This window comes from Palaemon carinicauda, chromosome 11 (genome assembly GCF_036898095.1).
Source record: "Palaemon carinicauda isolate YSFRI2023 chromosome 11, ASM3689809v2, whole genome shotgun sequence".
Classification (NCBI taxonomy): domain Eukaryota; kingdom Metazoa; phylum Arthropoda; class Malacostraca; order Decapoda; family Palaemonidae; genus Palaemon; species Palaemon carinicauda.
The window spans coordinates 134,457,325-134,467,341 of NC_090735.1; positions in this window are offsets into that span (position 1 = coordinate 134,457,325).

A 10,017-nucleotide genomic window follows, 5' to 3' on the forward strand; every position below is an offset into this window, starting at 1 on the left:
AAGTACAATTGTTGCATTGGGTCTAATAAGTAATCTTAGAGAGAGAATATAGTGGTATTTGTAATCAAAAAGGTATAATTGCATTTTGTGGTCATTCGGTAGTTTTAAATATTATAGCCGCCTACGTTCATTTATTTATTTGTCAGTATATGAGGACAAAATTAGAACAATAACAACAACAATAACAACAGCAACAAAAATATAAGAACAATATCATAAAGTCCAATTATTATTATTATTATTATTATTATTATTATTATTATTACTTGCTAAGCTACAACCATAGTTGAAAAAGCAATATACTATAAGCTCAGAGGCTCCAACAGGGAAAATAGCCCAGTGAGGAAAGGAAACAAGAATAAATAAAATATTCTAAGAAGAGCAATTGGACAACAAACCGGCGAATAAAGATTTTACTCTTTGTTCCATACGGACAATAAACATCAACAACAAAAATAAAAAATAGTTCATATTTTTCTTAATAAAAGCTACAATTTAAGAGTATTCTATTGAAACATTAATGCGAGAACAAAGTCAATGCTTTTCCTAAAATCCCCATCAAACAAGCTGGCTGAAAGAAAAAAATAAAAATAAAAATAAATGGGCTTTTAAATTTTTAAATAGTTAGTGATGGGTATGAATTACTACTGCCACAATTCCGAATAATTCTACTAAATATACGATGAATGACGTCAGGAAATATCGCCAATCAGAGAAGAGAGAATTCCTCCATTTCCAAAAGGCCGTATCTTGGAAATAAAAAAATCTCTGCAATTGTCTCTCATTTTGCGTCGTTACTGCGGTTGACAAAAGAAAAGATTTACTGTCTTATCAGAGATTTTTTTTTTTTTTTTGGAAAGCATTGGGATTCCTTCAAGGTTATTTTGAAATCATATCTGTAATGCAGAGATTACCACAAAAAAAAAAAAAAAAAAAAAAAAAAAAAAAAAAAAAAAAAGCATCCACAAGACAGATAAGTTGAATTCTAATCTGATGAAATTGATTTATTGGAAGAATCAAAATTTAATGGCTGGTAATAGAATTAATGATCTTACATGCGTTTGTCGATTTTCATTCCGCCTTATCAGGTAAAATGTCTGTACTCCACCGTTAAGACTCCCGGTATGACCCGATGAAAACGAAAAATAGAGGGTCTAGCTGTAGCACAGGATTTCAAAAGCAAAATGGTAGACAATTTGACTCTTTTTATGATCTAGTTTCTACAACTTACCTCACTTTTTTTCTTTTTCTTCCTAAATATATGCCATTATATACCCCCTTATGCACCTTGGAGTGAAATTACGGTAACTTCCATACTTACAGTATCCTTTATAATTAAAGTAGGTGAGAGCAAATATGGATTGACTACATATATAACCATAAAACATCTCTCTGAAGCAGTCAAAGACAAAATCTGAGACCGTGAAAAATTTGAGTTTTTTTTCTGCAATTCCCCCTTACACGACTCGGACTGAAATTACCTATAACTTTCATACATTAGTATCCTTGAGAATTATAGTAAGTGAGAGCAAACAAACGGTGACCACATATATACCCATAAAACATCTCTCCGAACCAGTCTTACACAAATCTGAAACATATATGCACTTTCAGATATGGGATACAACTTACTAAGCTAAGATATGCCACTGCCCTACCTGTAGCACAATCATAATTAATTCCCATGTGATCTATATACCTTCTAGAAGACCAAAGTCCCATCTTCCTTGGCTAGGATCTCCCACGCTGGCCCATCCTGTCAATGCATGTGCGGCTGTTGAATTTTAACTATAACTAGCTAGACAGCATTTGGGAAACTAACGAGGGTTGTGGTGGCCAATTTGGTAACGTCCCTGACTGGCGATTGCCAGACTGGGGTTCGAGTCCCGCTCAAACTCGTTAGTTCCTTTGGTCATTGCAAACTCACTATACTTGTGAGCTAAAGATGAGGGGTTTGAGGGAGAATACTGGTCTACCTGCTGAATCGTCAGTAGCCTTTGCCTAGCCATCCCTGGTCCTAGCTTGGGTGGAGAGGGAGCTTGGACGCTGACCATATGTATATGTGGTCAGTCTCTAGGGCATTGTCCTGCTTGCTAGGGAAATGTCACTGTCCCTTGCCTCTGTCATTCATGAGCGGCCTTTACACCTTTAAAATGCTTACCATTATCTAGCACTGAACCCCATGCTGAGTCTCACAGATATAGTGTTAACCAATGTGTCTAGATACTGCACTGACACTACCCCACACTGTTACATCAAGTACAAACTAAAACCAAGATTAGATCATTCCGTGGTGCAACACAAATACACTAACTATATTTAAGGGTTGAAGAGACTCTTTAGCTATGGTAAGCAGCTCTTCTAGGAGAAGGACACTCCAAAATCAAACCATTGTTCTTTAGTCTTGGGTAGTGCCATAGCCTCTATACCATGGTTTTCCACTGTCTTGGTTTAGAGTTCTCTTGCTTGAGGGTACACTCAAGCACACTATTTTATCTCATTTCTCTTCCTCTTCTTTTGTTGCAGTTTTTATAGTTTATATAGGAGATGTTTATTCTAATGTTGTTACTCTTCTTAAAATATTCTATTTTCCTTTTCTCCTTTCCTCACTAGGCTACTTTCCCTGTTGGAGCCTCTAGGCTTATAGCATCCTGCTTTTCCAACTGGGGTTATAGCTTAGCTAATAATAATAATAATAATAATAATAATAATAATAATAATAATAATAATATATATATATATATATATATATATATATATATATATATATATATATATATATATATATATATATATTTTAAGATTTAGAGATCATTCCTAGTTTTTCTTTATGAAAGACACCATCTTGGAGTTTGTTAACTGTTCTCATTTCATTAGAAGATTTGGATAATCGAATTATTGAAACGATCTACCTTGATCTCACAGCAATGCCCATACATTTTTTTTGTGTTTCAAAATAGAAATATTACGAGTGAGGTAGTTAATCCACTAGATAATCCCACTGCATAATTATACAACATGAATAAGGTGGGTATTTCCATCTAGAATTTACATAAGCATAACTTGGCTTAGTATTCCACAAAAGGTAATGAAGTCAACGCATTTACAGTGGGGAAAATATTTCGTAGCTAATTATATCCTTGTAGATTAAATACGGAAATGGTTCTCTCCATATTTTAAGCGAGTAAATCTCACGCTTATTCATTAGCAGAATAAATTAACTGTAAGACTTCACTTGTTATATTCCAACAACACTCAAACCATTTCAAAACTGTATAAAAGATTACGTACGAACATTTGAACGAAAAAAAAAAAATTAAATTTAATTATAAAAGACAAGATTATGATTGCAGAGCAAATAGAAGAACGTGTCATATTCTATTTATTTTGCACAGGAGCAGTTTAAAAACCTTTTTTTTTTTTTTTTTTTTGCAAAGGGGGTGTGAGTTCAGATTCATGCTGATAATCAGTATAGGAAATGACCTCGTGATTCGCGATTGTATCTTTAATAAATACAATAATGCGGTTGTTGTTGTTGTTGTTGTTGTTGTACTACTACTACTACTACTACTACTATTATTATTATTATTATAATTAATATTATTATCATTACATTATTATTATTATTATTATTATTATTATTATTATTATTATTATTATTATTATTATTATTATTATTATTATTATTATTATTATTATTATTATCATTATTATTATAATTACTAAAATAAAAAAGCTACTCGCACAATTATAGAGCCTTTCTCTTCACTAGTTTATATAAAGACAGAATAGGTGAAGAGAATGAGATAAAAATCCTTAACTTCGTCTCTTTGGACATACAATACCATCCAAAATAAATGCTACGTTAAACTCCAGTCACGCAGACAGTTACACAGCTATGTAAACTCTTGGAGAAAAAATTGAAAACAGTAAAAAGAATTTAGAGGCTTTGAACGGGGACAAAAACCTTTCTGGTCGCAGCCGGTCTTCTGAACAGGTACAATAAAGGGATTGTTATTATTATTATTATTATTATTATTATTATTATTATTATTATTATTATTATTATTATTATTATTATTATTATTATTATTATTATCTTTATCATTAATGTTAATGTTAAAGTAATGTTATTATTAGCATTATTAATATTAATATTGTTTTTGTTATTGTTATTATTGTTTTTGTTATTCTTGTTGTTGTTATCATTATTTCTATTGTTATTTCTATTATTATTATTATCATTAATAATATTATAAATATTATCAATATTATTATTATTATTATTATTATTATTATTATTATTATTGTTATTATCTATTATTATTTATTATTATTATTATTATTATTATTATTATTATTATTATTATTATTATTATTATTATTATATCGTTTATATATGAACAATCTGTTCTATGGCGTTACTGTTTTTAAAATATATAATTTTTTTTTATTTTTCATTACTTCGCTTGTATCGTATTTATTTCCTTATTGCCTTTCCTCACTGGGCTATATTTTTATTGGAACCCTAGGGCTTATAGCATTCTGCTTTTCCAACTAGGGTTGTAGCTTGGCTATAATAATAATAATGATGATAATAATAATAATAATAATAATAATAATAATAATAATAATAATAATAATAATAATAGCAATAATAACAATAATAATAATTATAATAATAAAATTAATAACAATAATAATAATAATAATAATAATAATAATAATAATATAAGGAGAACAATTAGGGGAATATTAGATAAAGCAATAGGAATGACTATTGGCATTTGCGAAAACGTAATTACAAAACAAGAGTAATACATCACCCTCATTATACTGTATCACAATCTTTTTTTTCTTAAACGCTCATTTTTGGAGTCATACGGTCATTCCGACTAATTATACAAAAAATGCCTCCAATTACGGGTACTTAGTCAACGGAATTTTCCTCTATTTTCCATCGCATTTTTGGAGGCGGTGGGCGCTTCTCCACTTTTTTTTTTTTTTCTCTCTCTCTCTCTCTCTCTCTCTCTCTCTCTCTCTCTCTCTCTCTCTCTCTCTCTCTCTCTCTCTCTCTCTCTCTCTCTCTCTCTCTTTTTTTTTGCAAGGTTTAAAAGCTGTTACACGAAATTTTATGAAAAAAAAAAGAAAATGTGTTACAATAAAAATTCTTAAGCGCGTCATATAATTCCCGCGTGGGTGCAGAATCAGAAAGGGAAAAAATGTATGGAAATAAAAATTCACCTTAAAATTAATGACGGTCATTGTTTTAATGTTGAAAAAAAAAATAAAAAAACACAAAAATGTGTGGAAATCAAATGGTCACCTTAAAATTAATGACGGTCATTGGTTTAAAGTTGAAAAAAAAAAAACCACAAAAATGTATGGAAATAAAAATAAGGTCACCTTAAAATTTATGACGGTCATTGTTTTAATGTTGGTGGATGTAAAAATCATAAACTGCCATTTTGATCCCTTTTCTGGAATGATTGACAGTTCCAGTGGACCAATTCTGAAAACCATCATTTTCTATCATTAACCAAATCTTTCAAATATGTTATTTAAAAGAGTTCTTTTATCCCAATAGTGGCCTATTGAAAACGTCCCTGCCTGGCGTTCTATCGGACTGGGGTTCGAGTCCCACTCAAGCTCGATATTTTCTTGTGAGTTAAAAATGCGTAGTTTAGGGGAGCCAACAGGTCTACCTGCTGAGTCATTAGCAGCCATTGCCTGGCCTTCCCTGGTCCTAGTTTGTTTGGAGTAGTGATTTGCGCGCTGATCATATGTGCAGTATAGTATATATAGCCAGTCTCTAGGGCACTGTCCTGCTAGCTAGGGCATTTTCCTTCTAGCTAGGGCATTGTCCTACTATCTAGGGCATTGTCCTACTAGCTAGGGCATTTTCCTACTAGCTAGGGCACTGTTCTTCTAGCTAGGGCACTGTCCTGCTAGCTAGGGCATTGTCCTCCTAGCTAGGGCATTGTCCTTCTACCTAGGGCATTGTGACTGCCGCTTGCCTCTGCTATTCATGAGCGGCCTTTAAAACGTTTGGGAGTTTCCATAAAAAAATATTTACAGATTGGAATGAATTTCGAAGAAAACATGCAGAAAATACATGTATTATAAATAATATGAAACAACAAGGAAAAGTGTAAGTAATGGAAATTTAAAAAAAGCAATGGAAAGGCTTGTTTTTGTGTATACGAATGCGCTATGAACAGACAAGAGTAATACCTTCATGTAACATAGCTCACACGTGCTCAAACACACATTTTATATATATATATATATATATATATATATATATATATATATATATATATATATATATATATATATACATATATATATATATATATATATATATATATATATATATATATACATACATTTACTGTATATATATACTATCTCTCTCTCTCTCTCTCTCTCTCTCTCTCTCTCTCTCTCTCTCTCTCTCTCTCTCTCTCTCTCTCTCTATATATATATATATATATATATATATATATATATATATATATATATATATATATATATATATATACACACACACAACGAAGCATAACTCAAGTTTTCAAGATTCCCTGACATTCGCATTAAAAATAGTACTGTAACAGAAATCATCATTTCCGCTATGAACAAGCTTAAGCATAATAATGAAAATGTTCCAAAGTAGGATTGACATACCAATGACAAAGCCATGGTGGACAGTGTCAAAGACTGGTATTCAGAGCCTAAATCTAACCTTCAGCGTCCATCACCGTCCTTCGGGCAGCTCTGGAATCATTTATAAGTCGACTAACGGTAGCTGGAGAGCGCTTTCACTCACAGACAGTGTTGCCAGATATGGGAATTTATCCTTAGATTTTGGGATTTTTGGTGTCTGATGGGGATATTCTAAAAAAATTTCTGTGAAGAAAAAAGAAAAATGAGAAAATCTTTATATTGTTGCAGTTAGTTTACTTGCACTCTATATGAAGTATGGTGAGTAATTTCTGTATGAGTAAATTCTACATTATCAGAAGAAAATATATTTGTGGAAATGGAGATTTTTGGGTTGTTTTGGGGAATTTTTATCATGAGTTTTGGGGATTTTTACACTAACCCATCTGGCAACCCTGCTCACAGAGCAGCTGTTTCTATAAAGATGCCCAAACAGCTACCGAAGCCCATTGGCCAAACAGCTATCTTTAATCTACGAGTGTACCGGGACCGGGACCAGGTGCCCATGAAGTATATGGGTTTTGGAGAGTACAGCTGACGAACCGAAAGAGAATCTTTAAAGGATATTCTATAGAATTCCATAGCAGTGGTGTTACGGCTTAATTTTGCTTCTAAGGACCACGTGACATACCTGGTATTTTGGAGATTTGAAACAATGAGAGTAGAAATTTCGGAGTAAATATATTACTTCTGTCTTACGATATATTTTTCGTTGAAAGATGAATATTACAAATGCATTATGCTAATAAAATAGGATTTAAAACTCCTATTAAAAAATATTCACCAATATAGTCAATTCTTTTTAGTGAGGCAGATTTGCACCGACTCGCTGGGGTGCCCTTTTAGCTCGGAAAAGTTTCCTGATCGCTGATGGGTTGGAAAAGATCATTCTAACCAATCAGATAGCAGGAAACTTTACCGAGCTAAAAGGGCACCACTGCGAGTCAGTGCAAATGCGCCTAATTAAAAAAATTTAGTATAGATATTTTTTTTATTTAAAAACTTATTTAGCTAAATAGTAAAAATTTCAATTGTAAATACACTATATGTAAAATAAAAAAAAAATATTTAAGTAAATAAACTATGATGTATATGTTATAAATTGTAAGATTGTAAATGTGTGTTTCATAATAAAAGATAAAAAAAAATGTTTAATACACCTTAAGTAGGAAATTATCCGAGACTCTACCAAACTAATAGGATGATCGACAAGAATTTTACCTTAAGGGATGCTTTTCAGGTCCTATACTGCAGGGGAACCCTACTCTCTACAGGACCTTTCGTAATTATATCGTTTGCATTTAAGCCAAATACAAATACACATATTCGGTACTTAAAATATTTTATTTTAATTTTTATTACTTCTAATATCGCTTATTTATTTCCTTATTTCCTTTCTTCACTGGGCTATTTTTCCCTGTTGGACCCGTTGGGCTTATGGCATCTTGCTTTTCCAACTAGGGTTGTAGCTTAACTATTATTAATAATAATAATAATAATAATAATAATAATAATAATAATAATAATAATAATGATACCCTACATTAAATGGAATAATAATATTTTAATGCATACACGAATCATAAACAGAACATCTTGAAATATAAAATCAAATTTTGCTATAAAATATTACTGTTAATCTCTAATATAACTGTAGCTTAATTTTTGTAATCCATGAATTAAACTTTCTAGAGAGAGAGAGAGAGAGAGAGAGAGAGAGAGAGAGAGAGAGAGAGAGAGAGAGAGAGAGAGAGAGAGAGAGAGGCTCAAACAACGGAAAAATTTAAGTCTCTGGACATTACGTATTCAAGCAACAAAAGGCAGAAAAGTTCCGGTAATTTTCTCCAACGTATGTTTCTACCAACACTTGACAAGAACAGAGACGTAGCCTAAAAAAAAGTACTTCAGAAACAGCGAACGCAGAGAGAGAGAGAGAGAGAGAGAGAGAGAGAGAGAGAGAGAGAGAGAGAGAGAGAGAGAGAGAGAGAGAGAGATACTATCTACAAATAGAAACAGCCTCGTAAAAGCGAATAGATTTAGGAATCTAACGCCACATATGCAGACACGTTTTACATCTAATTGCTTAAATGTAAAGTAACTTACTCGATTAGGTCATTTGTTGATTTTAACACTTGTGTATGTTCTTAACTGTGGGACTCATTATTCATAAAAATTATTACGTGAGTCGTATAACAGTGACGATTTAACAGTAAATGAACAATACGTGATATGAAACGTTAAATACTCTGAACGAACAAGGTAAAACGACAGTGGAGGTCCTGTAGAGAGTGGGGTTCCCTTGCTGTATGGGACCGAAAAGCAGCCGTCAAAGTAAGTAAGTAAGTAAGTAAGTAAGTAAGTAAGTAAGTAAGTAAGTAAGTAAGGAAGTTGTGCCCTTTGAGCTCTACTGTAAGAGAGAAGTAAACCGTATCTTCTTAAATGGAGCTTCTTATTAATTATGTTCGTTACAACAGAGAGGCTTCGAAATCATGATTTTCAAGCGACAGCAAGACAGGGAGAGGACAGTGATACAATGTTGCAAGATTAACAATATGCATAATTATTGCCACATTGCAAGCGAGGGACATGGAGTTTACAATGAATAATAATAATTACGGGCATATTAACTGTACTTGAACATAGACCCACTCACACATACATATAATTATGTATGTATGTATGTATATATACATATACTGTATCATCATTAACCGTAACTAGTCCACTGCATGACAAAGGCCTCATAAATGTCTTTCCACTCACGTCTGTTTATGGTCTTTCTATGCCAGTATATACACGCAAATTTTCTTCGTTCGTCAATTAATCGTCTTCTCTTCTTTCCTCTGCTTCTTTTGCAATCTCTAGGGACCCATTATGTTATTCTTAAAACGTAAAATGTGGAAATCAAATCGCTTGGAATTACATATAAAAATCAGACTATATATCAATGTAGTGAGATCGGTGTTACTATATGGACATGAGTCATGGTATGACATTGAAACAATCTCCAACAGATTTAGTAGATTTGAGAACAAAACCCTCAATAGGATATTGGGAGTTAAATGGCAGGATTGGATTAGGAACGAAACTATAAGAGAAATTACTTGAGTGCCATTAGTGGATGAGATCAGGATGAAGGGGAGATGGAGATGTTTTGGGCATGCTCTTTGCACTACCCCAGATAGATTAGTTCACCAAACGTTTAACTTGGCTCCACAAGACACTAGAAAAGTTGGAAGACACAGGCCTACATGGCTGAGAACTATGAAACTTTAAGTGGGAGATGATGAGAGG